Raw genomic sequence first — 19459 nt, 5'->3', positions numbered from 1 at the left:
CATACATAAACACACTTACACAACAGTAACGATGTTATTCCTGAAAGATTGCATCTAGTCTGTGCATTTCTCTTGTAATGCTGAATTTCGGGGTTTCCAAATAAGTGGCACTGAATTAAAACTCCTCATTGCAAACCCTTAGTAAAGAATTTAATACAAAAATTAACATGACAATAATAAAATTTGAAATCTTATTAAGTGTTTCTAAGAATGATGTTAATATTTACAAACAATTGTTTTCAAATTTTGGTTAGTATCTAGTGAGTTAAACCAAAAATTGATTTGTATGTAATCATGAAAGTAATGATTTCTGTAAAAAAAATTAAAAAGTAAATTACAAGATAACTCTTTTTAAAAGAAATGAAAAGTAAAAGAAAAAGAATCATAATTTGTTCAAATATCTTGATTAGCTTATTTGTTTTCTTTCATGATGACAGTAAATTAAAAATGTATAGCTTGTCGTGTTAAGAAGCCTTCTGGAATTGATATTGACCAATTGGTTCAACAGCTTCGAATTGCTTTTCCATTTCATGGACTGCGCTCTACTGCTTATTAAAAAGTATTTGTTCTTATGTATGAATTTAGAGTGATTCTTCATTCTCATTAGATGTTGAGATTTAAAGTGCAGATCTTGCTTCTCTTTCTAATTATATTATCAAAGATGTCATAAATAAGCTAGAAATGAATTAAAGTAATTTGGAATAAATCAAATTCAATTCAAATTGTCAAAATTTTAATCTTCACAAGTATTACAAATTCTCATGAATTAAAGCATGTGAGAAGTCAATTCCTACTAGAAATATGTTTCTAATATAATAATACAATAGTAAAGTTATTTTTGGCCAAAGAAGTATTTTTAGAGGTCATTTGATAGCTATTAGCCTTAATCTCAAGTTTTGACAATTATGTCACATAATATGGCATTGAGTGCCAAAATATGTCAAATAGATGTACTATACTTTAGTTAAGTGGATTTTCATCTACTTAATGTTTTTAGAATAGTTGACCTTATAGTATTAGGTGAGGTTTGAGGATTTAGGTAGAGAAGCCATCTTAACTTGATTTTCTTATGAAATCAAGTTTATAAGTCTTATTAAGAAAAAAAAAATCATAATTTTAAGGCTTTCTTTAGCTATAGTGTTTTAACCATTGACTATAATTTAGGCTCTTCTTTATATACTTGCACGTTTGAATTCTCTTTTTGTGACATATTAGATATCATTACTAAGTTGCACTTAGAATCTTTATTTTTTATTTGACAAAAATCTTATTTTTTAAAATTTTGTAGTGTAGTAAATTAAAATAGAATAGATTATGAAGAAGTTTTTTTTCTTCAATTTTTGTGGAATGTAGTACAAAGGTTATTATTTTACATTGTTGTTCTTAAATACTAAGTATTATTGTTTTTGGAAACTTTTCCTAATAGATATGTTAAGATTGCTGATTGCTATCATGGTGTTGGAGTATAGTATGGCCCTAGAATATAGTAGAGTACAACATTGAATTGTAGCAATAGAATTTTAATGTGGCATTGATCTAGATTCATGTTTCTATTTTTGTTGCTATAGTGTAATATGGTGTTTTTATTGTGTGATATAAGGATACATTATTAGAAGTTGTTAGAAGCCATAATATTGATAATGATGACAATGATCTAAGAATAATAAACTCTCATAGGAGATTTGTAGCTATTCATTACAATTTGAGTTATATAATGATAGTTTTTTTTTTTTTTTTTTTTTTTTTTTTTTTGTAAGGCTAAAATTTTATTATAATAATTTTATTAGGCCATATATCTTAGTTACTTGTATACTCTCCATATTCCATACTCTCAATTATAATGAGTCTAAAAATCCCTCAAACATTGGAATTTATTTTAATACTTCTTTTATTGGGATTCAATGCTTTCTTTCAATTTCTTTACTCACTATGAAATTAGTATGTCTATACAAGCAACAAGGATATATATATAAAAAAAAAATCAAAGCAATATTTTGTAGCAACTTATGGCACATGACAACCATGGTGCACAATAATAAGTAATAGTTTATATATAATTATAGGCAAAAATAGATGAATTAATATCAATAAGTTTTTCATCTATCTACTATAGTGTCGTTTTACTTATTCTACAATTTCTTTCGGAATAAACCTGTATAGGGGAATTTGAACATAGGGAAAGACTAAGTGCATGAATTTTGCTTGTTAGGGTCACATAATTAACTATATTCCGAACTACTAAAATACTAAGAAACACTATGATGCTTTCTCCCACTAACAATACTCCTTCATCAATTGATAACAATAGTGTGCAACCCTGCACTCTCAAAAGACCGCTCATAACACAATAATTTCCATCCAATACCAGGAATAACAAACTTCAGTCTAATAATTTGAATTCACATAATTTTCGTAATCATAGACTTACTTTGTCCAAAATACACACAACTCTCAATAAGTTATAATCATAATCCTCCAATAACTCCTCATATAATTGTCAAGGACAAGAACTCGATGAAAGCTAAAGAGTAAGTGAGACTTTTCTCAAAAAGAAATAGGACAAAATAGAAATATGTATATTAAGAAAGAAACTGGAATGGCTATTGCCAAAATACAAGAAAACTAGAGACTCTTGAAACTAGACTAGAAGCAAGAAAGGAGTTGACAAGAGTGAAGAGGGCTTCACTCTTGCCTCTATATATACTATCTAACTAGAAGCCACGTGGCGATGTTCTATAAGACCTCCAATATATGTTGACTTTCTAGGCCACATGCCTTTGCTTGCAAGGCAAGTTTTCTATGGATGGACCACGTAGTTAGCTTGTTCTTTAAGCTTCCAACATGCGTGGCACATGGCTAACTTGTTGACCAAGTTTCTAACCTAAAAGTCAATTATAGACTTCTATAAAGTCAAAGCAGCGTCTATGAAGCTTCTAAGAAGCTTCTCTAGAAGATATTACACAATTAACCTACTTTTACATACTTTTATCTATTCATATAGGTAATTATATGTATGTCCGTGACATTACCCCCCCTTCTAGGGACGAGTTCCACGAAGAGCGGTGATTATATATTGAGAAAATCTAATATGCGGCGAATTGTATTTGCTACATACTCTGATCTTTGTTCTCTTCGAAGATAGTTGATGGGTCCTCTTAGCCATCGATAGTGTGCCATTCCAGGGCGAGAAGACCACCCTGTTATTTGATCACTGTTGAGGCCTTCATAACTTCCTCAATCTTGTCTCTTTTATAAGAGAGGTTTTCATCTTGGTTTTGATGGATGTCGTTGATGAAAAACTTTGACTTTAGCTGATGCATTTGCTAGATTCCTAGATGGCTCCCATGTGCGCTCACTAATATCATATCCGCACCAATGAACAAGATATTCCAGCTTATTTCGGCGCCGCCTTGAGTCTAATATCTCTTCCACCTCAAATTCTTCATTATTATCTACTTCTATAGGAGGCGGTGGCATTTGTCTTCTTCCTTGTATATCCACTGTCTTATATGGTTCAAGAAGAGACACGTGGAATACAGGATGGATCTTCATTGACTCCGGTAGATGTAACCGATATGCAACTGGGTTGATCTGTTCAGAAACAGAAAAGGGGCCAAGCCTACGATAGTCCAATTTGTCACAAGGTCGAGTGGTCTTGATATTGCGACGAAGTAGCCATACCTTATCACCCACGTTGAGTTGTGGTTGCTCTTTACGATATACATCTGCATTTATCTTTTGTCGTTCTTGAGCTTTCTTCAACTGCGCCTTCATTATTGCATGTAACTCTGACAACCGATTTGCCATATCTTCTGCTGCAAGATTATCAACTTTTGAAAAATCAAAAGTATCAAGTCGTGGATGATAGCCATAATTGGCAAAGAAAGGTGTTTGTTGCGTGGAGGAATGTACCGTATTATTATAAGCAAACTCTGCCAATGGCAGAAGGATTGTCCAATCATCTTGTTGGTAGTTGATGGTACACCTTAAATACTGTTCCAAGACTTGATTTACGCGCTCTGTTTGTCCATCAGTTTGAGGATGGAAAGCTGAAGATAGCTTTATGTCCACTTTTAAAATCTTGAAAAGAGTCCTCCAAAATCTCGACACAAATTGAGTTCCCCTATCCGATATGATATCTTTAGGCAATCCATGATAGCGATAGATATTATCAATGAAAAACTTAGCTGTTTCTTCACCTGTGATAGATTTTGTACATGGCATAAAATGTGCCATCTTGGTGAAACGATCTACTATCACAAATATAGAATCATAAGATCTTGAGTTTGGAAGATCTGTGATGAAATCCATAGAAACAGAAGACCATGGTTGTTCTGGTATAGGTAATGGCTGAAGAAGTCCGTAAGGTCGATGTCGAGGAATTTTTGATCTTGAACAAATATCACATGATTGTACAAAGTCTTTGACTGACTTCCACATTTGTGGCCACCAAAAATCTCTTGATATGAGTTCCAAAGTCTTATTATATCCAAAGTGCCCTGCTGTTGGAAAGTCATGACGTGCTTGAAGAACACGCAAACGTGCTTTTCCTTCTGGAACATATAGGCGTCCTTCAAAATATAATAGATTATTCTTGAACTCGAACTTAGAAGAATCATGAGACTTGGAAGAATTATTCTCGATATCATGAACAAGAGGGTCTGAGGACATACTGGACTGGATTTGCTTGAGAAAAGTTGAATCAACAGTCAGTGTTGATTTCACTGCTCGGAGATGAAATTGCTCCGGTTTCAAGAGGACCGTTCTTTGTTACTCAAAAGCTGCATCTCCTTCTTTTGGTGCAAAATAAGAACGTCTAGACAGGGCATGGGACAAACCTTGTTGTTTTCCTGGCCGATAAGTGATAATGAAGTCGAATCTTAACAAAGACATACTCCAACGAGCTTGACGACGATTCAACACGCGTGCTGACATGAAATACTCGAGGTTCTTGTGATCTGTATACACAATGACTGGACTAGAAGCACCTTCTAGATAATGACGCCATTCTTGAAAGGAATCCACGATCGCAAGAAGTTCTTTATCGTGGATCTCATAATTGATCTCGGCTGCTGAGAATTTTCTTGAATGAAAAGCTATCGGATGAAGTTTGTCATCTGTTCCCATTTGTGATAAAACTGCACCCAAGGCAAAATCCGATGCGTCTGTTTCCATAAAAAATGCCTTGGAAAAGTCAACACGATATAAGACTGGTGCAGAGACAAACGATGTCTTCAAGGCTTCAAATGCTGCTTCCGCTTCTTGATTCCATTGGAATTTATCTTTACTAGTCAAGCGTGTAAGTGGAGCTGCAACTCGTGAGAAATCTTTGATGAAGATCCGATAGTAATTGGCAAATCCCAAGAAACATTGGACATCTCTTACAGTCTTTGGAATCTTCCAATCCATGATTGTTTGGACTTTCTTAGAATCCATCATAAGACCATCATTTGAAATGATGTATCCTAAAAAGTCAACTTGAGTAGTGTGAAATACACACTTTTCCATCTTGGCGTACAATCCTGTATCTTTGAGTTTTTGTAATACTTGACGAACATGTATTTCATGTTCTTCGACATTCTTAGAATAAATCAGAATATCGTCTAGGTAACAGACGATAAAATTGTCTAAGAATTCACGAAATACATCATTCATGAGATGTTGAAAAGCAGCTGGTGCATTCGTGAGTCCAAAAGGCATGACATTATTTTCAAAATGCCCGTACCTGGTTCGAAACGCAGTCTTCCATTCATCTCCTTGTTTGATCCGTACTAGATTATATGCTCCTCTTAGATCTATTTTTGTATAGATCTTAGCTTGATTTAACTGGTCAAGGAGTCCTGATATCAAAGGTAATGGATACCTGTTCTTGATTGTGATCTTATTGAGTCCTCGATAGTCAACACACATTCGTAAAGATCCATCTTTTTTCTTTACGAATAGAATTGGAGCTCCTGCTGGAGATTTTGAATGGCGTATGAAATTCTTTGCTAAATTCTCGTCAATATATGTCTTGAGTTCAGCCAACTCATCTTGCGATAAACTGTAAATTGGTCCAAATGGTGGCTGAGTTCCTTCCTTGAGATCGATTGAACAATCGTATGGACGATGCTCAGGAAGAATATCTGCATTCTTTTTCTCAAAAACGTCTTGATAATCCTGATATTGACTTGGAATGCCACTTGAAGTCTTTACGCTTTCAGAAATAGGTTCAGCATAAATAGCAAAAGTTGATCCTTCTTTTGCTGCGTGTATAAATGCTTTTGCACCTATAGGTGCGAGTTTTACTATACTAGACTCATGGTTTTTTACTTGGTTAATAGAACTGTTACTAATGCTCTGAGGAAAATCAAGTTTACGAGAAATCCAATCTATTCGAGGATTATACTTTTCTAACCATGATAAGCCTAAAATTACTGGATTAGAGGGAGATATAATTATATTAAAAATTACGCAACTACTATGACCATTTATTACTACATCTACAGGAAGTGTTTCGTGAGTTACATCTCCAGAAGACAACGGACGACCATCTATGACTTCTACGTGTACAGGTTTAGTTTTTTGTATTAATGATATTCTATGACATCTAGCAAATTCTTCATCTAAATAACAAGATGAGGCTCCTGAATCTACCAAGGCAGAGGCTTTGTAATTATTAGGTCCTAAACACACATCTATTATAAAACAAGGAGATGGTTCTGAGGAGAGGATAGGACCTTTATTAGAAGTTGTACAAGATTCCAGCCGCACGGTCCCTATTGTAGCTGGACGTACTCGTTTTCCGACATACTGTCTTTTTTGACAGCCGTACTCCTCATTTTGTAGTTACGTCGCTTCTTTGGACAATGTTGAGCAGTGTGCTTAGGTTCTCCACAATATAAGCACAATCCTTCTTGTCGACGACGAGACTTTTCTTGCTCAGTAAGAGGTTTGAAACGTACCGCATCAATTTGCATATCCTCTACTTCTGAAGGTATGTGTTGAGGAGACGTCGGTGTTGCCATTGAATTGTAGTAACGTTGAGGCCCACTTGTGCGACTCTCGGATCGAAATTCAAAAAGTCGATTGTCGCACTTCACAGCAAAGTCAATTGCTTGACTCAATGTTTGAGGATCAGGTAAATTAAGCATCAATTTCTTTACCTCATATTGTAATCCGTAGAAAAATTGACTCACAAGTGCGGCATCATCCCACTTGATATCAGTTGCAAGTTGTCGAAATTGCGAAGCATATAATGTTACTGATCGATTGCCTTGTCGCAAAATATGGATCTTGTTGGTTGCAACACGAATTGCATCATGTTCTCCAAACATGGATCGAAACTCCGCCAAAAAAGCCTCCAGATTATCCAATATTGGATCTCGTCGTTCAAGAAAAGATGAAAACCATGACAATGCTGAATCTGAAAGAAGTGTACCAATGAATCTTACTTGTGACCCTGGAGTTGGATAGCTCTGGGGTTGAAGTTCAATCACTAATTGGACCTGATTGATGAATCCTCGAAACTTGGATCTGGTACCATCAAACTTCTCGGGCAAGGCAACTCTCGGTTCTCTAACACTCGAAGGGTGTTCCATTCTGGGAGAAGGGACATGGTTTGGTGCAGATGCTGAAGCAGCCCCAATCATCTCTATATCTTCACTTCCTACCATTCTTGTTGCTCCTTGTGGTGGTAAATTGAGTTGATGCATCGCAAGCATTAACTCCCTCAATTGTTCTTGCATCTGTGCCATTGCACTCTTCATTTCAACAAGCTCTGCCATAGTAGCACTTAGAAAAGAGAAGATGTCTAATAACGCTCAAAACAAATAGAAGAGAGGAATTGATAACAAAAAAAATACTAAGAACAATATCAGTTTAAAAGAGGGTAATCCGCAACTTCTAATGCGCTTATGTCTTATCAAGAAAAAGGGGTAATCCACTCTTAATCAAGAAAAGACAAAGCTCTGATATTGTAAGTGTATTCTTGTCAATCTGTCAAGGACAAGAACTCGATGAAAGCTAAAGAGTAAGTGAGACTTTTCTCAAAAAGAAATAGGACAAAATAGAAATATGTATATTAAGAAAGAAACTAGAATGGCTATTGCCAAAATACAAGAAAACTAGAGACCCTTGAAACTAGACTAGAAGCAAGAATGGAGTTGAGAAGAGTGAAGAGGGCTTCACTCTTGCCTCTATATATACTATCTAACTAGAAGCCACGTGGCGATGTTCTATAAGACCTCCAATATATGTTGACTTTCTAGGCCACATGCCTTTGCTTGCAAGGCAAGTTTTCTATGGATGGACCACGTAGTTAGCTTGTTCTTTAAGCTTCCAACATGCGTGGCACATGGCTAACTTGTTGACCAAGTTTCTAACCTAAAAGTCAACTATAGACTTCTATAAAGTCAAAGCAGCGTCTATGAAGCTTCTAAGAAGCTTCTCTAGAAGATATTACACAATTAACCTACTTTTACATACTTTTATCTATTCATATAGGTAATTATATGTATGTCCGTGACAATAATTCAATCACTTAGTGCTCTAATTATATAATTAATAAGTTATAAATCAATCTCTGATTTATTCCATAGACTCACTTCTTAGTATTCAGAAACTATCCATTACTTTTCAACAACAAAGAAAACAAAGAAACAAAGGAGAAGTATTAAGCTTACTCTGGCTCATGACTATCATAGTTTGGCATCCTAACAAACTTCTATAATTCCTATATAATTTCTCTTGATTTCCAGCTTCTAATCGTAATCCTATAATTAACCACTTTTAATAACTAAATCAATCATTCGTCTTCCTGAATTGACTATTGTATAGATTGTTAGTCTATTTTACCAATATCTTATAGAAACAAACTAATATCTATTCTACATAGCCTCATTTCTATCTATGCAGCATCCTCGTAAATACACAATTAATTCCTATCTAAAAACTACTTAACAAAATTCTACAAAATTACTATTTCCTATGGCCCATCTAATTAATCATTTGCTGCATTATCGAATGTAGGTTCCAGTGAATCTAGTTCCAATTACAAATCTTCTTCTTCCTCTAATCCTTTCATTGACTCCTTTCTCAACTGGTTTGATAGATCTTCATTATACTCTCCCAATTCACTGATCTGAGCTTCCAGTTTTAAGATTTGGACATCCCAAAGTTCCAATTGATGGTGCTGCTGATTCATCCATTCTGTAACATCTTCAATTGACACTTGTGACCGACTATTCACTGTTAACTTTTAACTGGAACTACTACTCTCGAATACAGAAGAAACACAAGAAATGGCAATCTTAGGAAAACAATCCAAAACAACACCACAGAATGACTTTAACTGGTGCTCCACTCTTATTCTTTTACTACCTGGTGATAATGATAACATGTTACCCATACTGTCCGTTTCTCTCTAAAAATAATTAAAACTCGTCTCGATTATTATATATTAAATAATCATAATTAATTCCTATTAATGTGGATATTAAATCGATGGCCCATGAAATCTTCCAATTGAACAGACCCATTGGAAAAACTTTCAATCACCCAATACGGTCCATACCAGTGAACTTAAAATTTGTCCAAAAAATGTTTAAACCGGCTATCATATAATAATACCAAATCATTAGGCATAAAAATCTTTGGACGCAGTTTACTATCATAGTAACTCTTCTTCCATTTTTGAGTTGCTTCCATGTGGAAAAGAGCTGTAGCCAGTATTTTATCCAATTCCTCTAATTTTGCCAACCAAGAATGTAATGACTCGTTGTCACCAAGACGTCCATCCAAAGCAATCCGTAAACTTTGAACCTCCAACTCGATAGGTAAAATTGCCTCTTGTCCGTAAACTATTTGGAACGATGTAGTGTTGGTAGTTACTTTATATGTGGTACGATACGCCTACAAAGCTGCAAAGAATTTGCTCTCCTAATTGGTACCTACTCTCAAAATTGTCTTAGTCAAGACCTTGCACAAAATTCCTTTGGTCTTTTCTGTTTGCTTATTTGTGCAAGGATGATATGGAGTGGTTTTCTGGTACTTAATCTCATATATGTTCGTCAATGCAGCTATGGTAGCATTTATAAAATAGGTGTCGTGATCACTAACTAATTCTTTCGGACATCCAAATAGAATTATAATATTCTCGTAAAAAATAGTGGCGACAGTACTGACATTATGATGGCGAATAGTAATAGCATCTGCCCATTTTGTTACATAGTATGTGGCAACTAAAATATAGCATTTTTTGCTAGGTTTTGACGTTGGTGCGATGGGACCGACAAAATCAATACTTGATTTTTCAAACAATGCATGTGCCAAGATTGGTACTAACGGCATGGCTGAAATGCTCGTGGGTCGACCAATTTGTTGACAGGGATTACAATGACGAACAAATTGGTGTGCATCAGAAAACATAGTGGGCCACCAATATCCTGCCATTAAAGCCTTGCGAGCAATGCTGTCGCCCGCAAAATAATCACTACAACTATCCAAATGAAAACCCTCTAGTATCTACTATACTTCACTTTGAAAGATACAGCATCATAAAATGCCATCTTTGCCTTGTTTATACAAAGCATTGCGAATCATCGTGTATGGTGTCGTAATACGTGAAGTCTTGCTTGAGAATGCTTCGGATACTTGGCTGTGGAAGGAATAATGGAAATTATAATAAAAAAATCCTAATTCTAATAGAATACTAACAATGTTCTAATTAGATCATAATAATGCTAAGCAAGCTTAATCAAATTCAAAGAAATCTCAAAATAATTTCAAACAAACAATAAGAATTCTTAAAGAAACATTAGAAAGAACACAAATATCACTCAAATACATCTCAATTCAATCTTAATTTAATTCTAGTTGAAATCCTATTGAACTTCATTCAAACTTTAGGCCAAAACTAATTGAATCTTAAATCCTAATAAAATCCTAAATCCTAAATAAACCTTAAACCAAACCCCAACCAAATCCTAAACCAAATCCTAAACCAAATCCTAAACCAAACCCTAAACCCTAAATCAAATCCAAACCAAATTCTAATCCAAATCCTAAATCCTAAATCAAATCCTAATCTAAATCCTAAATCCTAAATCAAACCCTAACCAAACCCTAAATCCTAAATCAAACCCTAATCAAACCCTAAATCCTAAATAAAATCCTAACCAAATCCTAATCAAATCCTAATCAAATCCTAAACCCTAAACCAAATCCTAACCAAATCCTAAATCCTAAATCAAACCCTAAAACAAATCCTAATCCAAATCCTAAACCCTAAATCAAACCCTAATCCAAATCCTAAATCCCAAACCAAATCCTAACCAAATCCTAAACCAAAACCTAATTCTTACAACAGTTTTAAACCTCAATAACTAATGAATAAATCGTTGATCTTAATTCAATTTTTTCAAGCTTCTAAAAAAATAAGTTAAAAACAAATACAAAAAAATTGATAAGGATCGGAGTTATCAAATTAACGATAACATCAAAAATGTGCTTGGATATTGGCCGACCTCCTTCTCCAATCTTAATGCCAATCTTCTAGAGCCAATATCTCTCATTTTCACTATTCGATTGATTTTAAAATTCTCCTATACATAGAAAAACAAGTCTAATATCGTCTCACGTAAGTTTCACTCCAATCCAACTAGTAGATTGCAAGAAATATCAAAAACTCCTATTGGACCTAAAATTCTACTTTCTGACACCTTGACCCACTTAAACCTCAATATCCCTCAATTCAACCATTAGATCAAGCTCAAATTTAAAACACATATTAAACACAACTATAACCATAAATTCACAAAATATCACCCATAGATCTATTACGAAACTCTTGAAATCATCCAAAACGTAAATCCTATTTTATTTCATAAAACCCAAGTCATCTGAAACAAATCTTGACTTTGCAAAGCTCTTACAAAGTCATGTCAACTCCAAATCATCCAAAATCAACACTTATAGAAAGCCTATTTAGTCTGCTATCAAATCTCTTTCTTCGATCTCCAAAAGAACCCCGGAGTCGTCGTCGAGACTCGGTTTTGTGCCCGAGGGTCTGATTTTGATCCTAGTTCATAACTGGCCCTCTCCGGATATTAATAAATAGTTTTTCTAAGTAACTTTTTTCTAGAATTTACTCTTAACTTCCTTCTAAAGATGCATATATCATTTATTTTTCCAATCTACTTTGATTTGCCTTACTTATGGTGCTATAAAGTTAGTAGAAGTCACCGTTCTAAAAGGCAGCATTAGTACCTTTTAATTTTTCTACCTCTTTGACTATTAACTATATTTCTAAGATAATTTGTTCTAATACTTTGAACTAAGATCTCTTAAATTACAATAATCTCCACACTCTTTCACCTATTAGTTGTGTTACATCATGACAATGGGGCACTCTTCAAAATGAATCGCTTCTTAAGCTTCTCAGTGAAAGTCGGCGAAAAAGTGTGGAAGGTCAAAAACTGAATGATTTCACTATACTCGGGGGAAATCAAATCCACTACAAATAATTTGGCATTGGGTAGAGCATCAAGGACAAGCTCATTGTTGAGAATATTAGAAAACGGGGATAAATGATCGGTATTTGCATGTTTTTCCTAGATCGTACAACAATCGTAAAATTGAAGTCTTGTAGAAGTAATATCCATCGGATAATGCGCCTATTCAATTGAGGCTTATTAATCATGTATTTGAGGGCGTCATGATCCACATAATATACAAATGGATATTGTGATTGCTCGTTTTACTTATTCTGGAAGAAACCTCCCAGCATAAACCCTTATAGGGGGATTCGAACATTGAGAATGACTAGTTGCTTAAGCATTCACGTTAGGGTCACATAATCAATTACCTCCTGAATGTATTGTCTCTATTTCTAATATCTGAACACACAAGGAAACTATAATCTCCTCCTTCACCTTATCGATCTCTTCTTTACAACAATTCAGTCATATCAATAACTGCTATTTCCACCAATATATTCATCCTCATAATCTCCAACTGTAATACTGCACCCTCACAGCTTTGAGCACACAATTACTCTCGTTCCAATCCCTGGAATTCTTCACACAGAACTGCCATTCACATTACAGTGTTTCACACAAACATAGACTCATTCTCTCTACTGAATTACAATCAGATTTTAGCATTCAATCTTTCTTCTTCTCAAATAATACCAATCACATTTCCATTCCATAATTCACTTCACAATATTTAGAAACTTTCAATCCTCTTATTCAAAGAAAATAACAAACAAAAGAAAAGAGGTAGCACCAAGCTTACCCCGGCTCAGCACTCTCACAGTCTGGCCTTTGGCTCAGCACTATCACAGTCTGGTATTTTCTTCCCCTCTCCCATCCTCCTTATACTACTCCGAGATACCAACTCCTATACTACAGATGATAACTACTTTTCCTGACTATTCATCCATTCTACCTGCTGAACTACCTTTTGAACAATTATCTATCCCTGTTTAAACTATAAATTAGGTATCTATATTCTAAAAATAATTACTTATTCTACATAGCCCCACTCCTAACTATGCAGCGTCCTCGCAAACACTCAATTGATACCTATCTAAAAATTATCTAACAAAACTCTACAAAAATTACGATCCCTCTGGCCTATCTAATTAATTAATTGCTGCAGTATCTGTTATTAGTTCCATCGATTTCGGTTCCAACTACAAATGTTCATCCTCCTCCAATCCTTCCATCGGCTCCTGCCTCAACTGAGTTGAAAGGTCTTCATTGTACTCACCCCGTTCACGGACTTGAGCTTCTAATTTCAGGATCTGGGCATCTCTCAATTCCAACTAGCGCTGAAAGTGACTCTCTCTTTTGGAACTTCAGGAACTGGCAATGTCGATCCTTGTGCTTGACCAATATTGACTAAATCCTCTGCCAATCTTGTCACCTTGGCGTTCAAGGCCTCAATTTCAGCCTTTAACCGCTCCGTTTCACATCTGTATTGGTCACTCAATACCAATTTCTCTTGCGCCAATAACTCGGCCTTTTCTCGTTCCATTACCAAATGACCCTTCACTTTTTCTAGTTCCAAAATTGAATGACTGCGAGCCAGGAATAGTTCTTACCTGTGGATCTCCACCATGCGTTCTCTTTCTTGTGACTGGCTCCTCACTGTTAACTCTTAACTAGAACTACTACTCTCGAAAACACAGGAAATACAAGAAAATGGCACTCCAGCCAACCCAAAACAACACCACAGAATGACTTTAATTGGTGCCCCACTCCTATTCTTTTACTACCTGGTTATAATACCAATATTTTATCCATACTCTCTATGAAAGGTAATGAGAAGTAATCTTTCTTGGTGGCCACATTAAGTTTCAGGAAATCCTGACAAATTCGGATTTTTTCATTCTTTTTTGGCACCATCACAATTGGAGAAACCCACTCACTATTTGGTACCGGGTAAATAAAACCAACTGCAAGAAGCTTGTCCAATTCCTCTTTCACCATGAGAAAATATTTGGATTAAGGCGATATTGCCTCGATTATACCGGTTTAGCGTTCTCCTCTAAAATGATATGAGGCTCACAAACTTCAGCGGGAATACCTTTTAAATCATCATAAGTCCAAACAAAAGCAGATTTATGATGCAAGAAAAATTCGGTCCAACAGGTCAACTCTTGTTCCTTAATACCTTTGTAGACCTTAATTATCCGAGGTTCTGCTGTGGTTGCCAAGTTGATAGTTTGACGTAAAGGTGCAACGACGATATTCTGTTTCAACCCCCGCACTGTTTAAAGTCAGTCGGTTAGTTTGACATGTACGAAGTACTGAATCTTGTGTCTAGGGCACTAATATGGTGCACATCATACTTGATCATCCAATCAGTACTAACATAATCCGAGTTTTCCAAGTCCGTCAGGTATATCAAGTACTCCCTCGGATCTCCACATTGGTACACCACTCGAGGGTGTAGTGCTGCCTCCACGGGTGCCTCCGTAATTGGAGCTACTACGTCATCGTCAGAGCTAAGCTCATCGTCTGACGTTAATTCAGATGCTGGCAATTGAGACTTCTCGTGATAGTGTACTGGGTACATTTGTAATACAATTTTGTCTGTGTCCTTGCCAATTATCAAAGTACTCCGATCCTAATCGTTCTTGACCTTTGCTTGATAAAGCCAGGGTCGTCCCAATAAAAGTGGATACGATGAAGTCGAACATTGTAACCGAAAGATGATATAGTTGATTTCATATACAATACCGGCAATCATAGTTTGAACACTCCGTAAGATATCCATTGATTTAACCCGGCTATGATCTGCCATTCGTAATACCAATGTCATAGATAGCAATTGCTTAGATCCAAGTCCTCCATTGTATCTACGTTCATTAAATTCACACTGGAGCTACCATCGACTTGTACCCCTGGAATTAAAATGCCATCGATTGATATATCGATAGTTGGTGCTCCTGGATTTGGATTTAAGCTAACTTCATGAATTTCTTTAGTGTGGGATCTTTGTCGAATTAATGCTGAATTCAATGTAGATCGACATTCCGGTGCTACAGCCAAAAGTTGCTTCATTGTAATTGAAGGCTGAATAACATCCAAATCCCTCAGAATGTCATAGGGTTCCATATTGAGAGTAATTTCCAATTTTCTTTTGCGTTTCATTGGTTTTGATTTTACTCCGTTCGATAGCAATTCCTTCTTGGCGATTGAGATTGTCGTTGGTAACTTCGCCAACTTGTCTACCACTAAAGGTTCCTTTAATGCGTAAGATCTTTTATTGGGCTGTACAAGTATTGGTACTTGATCAGTTGGGATCGATCTTGATGGTCCCGATAAATTGGCACATGGGACTAAATTGGGTTCCTCAGTCTGTTGAGGTCTCAATATTGAGATAAGTCTCAATATTGATATTGGTTCATTTAGCCCCGTGGATAGCACTACTTGCTCTCCTTCTATTGATTCATCCATGTCTTAAATTGAATTCTTGTCTTTTTGTTGGCCTCTGATAAGCACTGCGTTCACCACCTCGACACGATGTACAAGTGAGTCTCGTTGAACAGGGCCTTTGTCCTCCGCCGATTGGCTTATTTGTATTTGCTGGTCCCGATTATTATAATTAAAGGATCCATTGCATTGTTGATAAGTGTGACCAGACTGCTTACAATTTTCACATATTGGAGCATAGTCATCACTGGCCCTTGAATTACGACATTCACTCGCATAATTTTTGATTTGTCTACAACAATAGCAACGAAGTGGTCTCCTGCCACTTCCTTCAAGGATAATGGGTGTTTCTATTGGTATATAACGGCTAGATCTGTTCCATGTCGGATGAGTGAAGGATCTTGATTGACCCATTGTTACTGTAGAGTCTGACATTGGCTTCGTCATGGGTGGATATTGATGGTATCCTGGTTGGTTCATCACCAATCCATGAGTATTGGATACACGTTCTTAGTGAAATTTTGAGTTGAAGAAATTAGAATAATTCTTGTTTTGTTTATTCGCTCGATTTCCATTCCAATCAAACCTATTATTTTTCTGTACTTGATTGACATCCCACGAAGTTGGTTGAGTCATTATTTGATTACTGAGTTGTTGTTGCTTTTGTAAATTCCAACAGTTGGTGGTAATATGCTTGCCTCCACAAAAGGTATATTGTACAGTCATTTGAGGTGGTGAAGGACATTCTGTTACTAAATAACCTTGCCCCTTACAATTACTGTACCAGACATTGGAACGCATATTGGTTGGTTTATGCATTTTTTCTTTATCTTTGGCTAGATTCACAGCCAATTCATCCATTTTTTTCGTCAATGTAAACAAAAATGACTCATTGGGATCCCTTGATACCAATACATTTGGTAATTTCTTTATAGGTATTGGTTTCTGATACACAGAATAAGGCGCATACGGGTGTGATGATGATGGTGGTACAACTTGCAATGGAACGACATCCACTACTCCTTGTGGAATTGTACCATAATCATTCCTTCCCAGATAACTTTCCGATGCCTCATTCCAATTTGTCATTTGATAACCTCCTTGAGATGGAATCATCATGGGTCCAACTGTTAAGTTCTGGTCATAGTGACATTCCTCCCATACTTTTCCTCACTGAAGAGATGATGCAATGGTGGCTGATTGAGCCTCCTTTACAAACATTTTCAATTCTGGTGGGTGTAGTCCATTAACCAATATGGACAACACAAATGATTCTGGTATTTGGTTATTTGGCCATTTTCGAAGTATATCTGCTACATGACCATAATATGACTGTACCGCTTCCTCTGGTACCATTCTGCTATTCATTAATTTTTCTCTAAGACGTTCTTCAAAACCAATTGGTCGAAAATGGGCTAAAAATATATTTTTCAATTCCTCCCAATTGATAAATTATTCCACAGGTTGGCAGTTATATCACTCAAACGTTGTGTCTTTCAATGTCGCTGGCAGCCATCTCAGCCAAATGTCTTATGTTCTTCCATTATTGACTACACACACCGTCAAGAATTGAGACAAATGTTGATATGGATCCACACCTGGCAAACCCCGAAAAGTAGGTAATGGCACGACGCTAGTCTTTCAATCGCCCACTATATCCATTTGAACTGCAATCAGAACTGCTGGTCCTCCGGATGTCATTAAAGATGTCGATGTTCTGCTCAATTTTTTATTAAAATAAAAAATATCTCTTATAAAAGTCTTTTTCGCACTTCCAGGCCTTCCCGATTGACTATTATTATCCCCAAATAATTTTACTGGTTGAATATGAGGTAAAAATGATAGATTTTGATATACTCTGAATTGGTCTTTATTGGCAAGTGATTTATGCCAATCTTCAGAACCAGTCTTGTTAGGATCGGACGTATTTCTAATTGAAAAGATACCCAGTGGGATACCTAATTCCTCTGTGCCTTCCTCATTTTTTGTTAACGGCTTCGAGAGGTTTGCTGGACTATTAGCAGCGCTCCCCGCGAGTGCTCTTGGTAATTTCTTTAACGGTATGTACTTCTGAAATATTAGAGGTCGAGCGTCTTCTGGGTATGATCGAATATGCCGACAGGCATGCAATCATGGCTTAATCCCACTTTGTTGATGCTTCTTTTTCAATTTGCGATCTCGCTCATTATGCAACAAATTTCTTGCTTGTGATCGCTCTGTTCTTTCCTATGATTGCTTTATTCTCTTTGCTGTTAAATTCTCATTCTTAATAACCATACTCTTTCTTCAAACACTATTGAAATCGACTTCTATTGCCAATTTTTCACACGTTTGGTAATTAATTCCTAACACTCAAAGCTATTATCACTCCCCGGCATCGGTGCCAAAATGTGATTGCTTGTTTTACTTATTTCGGAAGAAACCTCCCAGTATAAATTCGTATAGGGAGATTTGAACACAAAGAATGACTAGTTGCTTAAGCGTTCACGTTAGGGTCACACAATCAATTACCTCCTGAATGTATTGTCTCTATTTCTAATATCTGAACACACAAGGAAACTATAATCTCCTCCTTCACCTTATCGATCTCTTCCTTACAGCAATTCAATCATACCAATAACTCCTATTTCCACCAATATATTCATCCTCATAATCTCCAACTGTAATACTGCACCCTCACAGCTTTGAGCACACAATTACCCTCGTTCCAATCCCTGGAATTCTTCACACAGAACTGCCATTCACATTACAGTGTTTCACACAAACATAGACTCATTCTCTCTACTGAATTACAATCAGATTTCAGCATTCAATCTTTCTTCTTCTCAAATACTACCAATCACATTTCCATTCCATAATTCACTTCGCAATATTTAGAAACTTTCAATCCTCTTATTCAAAGAAAATAACAAACAAAAGAAAAGAGGTAGCACCAAGCTTACCCCGGCTCAGCACTCTCACAGTCTGGTATTTTCTTCCCCTCTCCCATCCTCCTTATACTACTCCGAGATACCAACTCCTATACTACAGATGATAACTACTTTTCCTGACTATTCATCCATTCTACCTGCTAAACCACCTTTTAAACAATTATCTATCCCTATTTAAACTATAAATTAGGTATCTATATTCTAAAAATAATTACTTATTCTACAGATATCCAAGCAAATAATACCAAAACTTTTAAACCGAGTATATCATGTCCAACGCTTTGCATTTAGTAGTAGTATAATTACGTTCGACAGCCACCTATTGTCGACTAACGTAATAGATAGGATGATCTAGACCCTGATCATTCTTTTGACTTAGCACCAATCTAATAGTCACATTAGATGCATCAATGTAAACATAGAAATGCTCCGTTCAACGACGTGCCACCAATATTGGTGCAGAGACCAATTTTGACATTAATGCCTCAAAGGCCATGGTACACTCCATGATTTAGAGGGGACTAGTTCCATCTGACGGAGGTTTTTTCAGTAGGTTTGTTAAAAGTTGACAAATAACTGCAAACGAACGAATAAAGCAGTGATAAT

The 19459-nt window shown here is 36.0% G+C and overlaps 1 protein-coding gene across 2 annotated transcripts in view; it reads right to left on the bottom strand.

Annotated features, from left to right (window-relative positions):
• Positions 1–676, bottom strand: part of LOC112284397 (uncharacterized) — a 34922-nt gene extending 34246 nt beyond the window's left edge. Inside the window, exon 1 of one of the 2 annotated variants that reach the window (XM_073535060.2) lies at positions 6–676. The gene's annotated coding sequence lies outside the window, so the exon portion shown is untranslated. The remainder of the gene's footprint in view (positions 1–5) is intronic. The other variant, XM_073535061.2, reaches the window with a different exon arrangement.
• Between the last annotated feature and the right edge of the window lie 18783 nt (positions 677–19459).

This window comes from Physcomitrium patens, chromosome 7 (assembly GCF_059467195.1).
Source record: "Physcomitrium patens ecotype Gransden chromosome 7, ASM5946719v1, whole genome shotgun sequence".
Classification (NCBI taxonomy): Eukaryota; Viridiplantae; Streptophyta; class Bryopsida; order Funariales; family Funariaceae; genus Physcomitrium; species Physcomitrium patens.
Note: the sequence above shows the minus strand (reverse complement) of the source record. Positions and strands in the feature narration are given on the sequence as shown.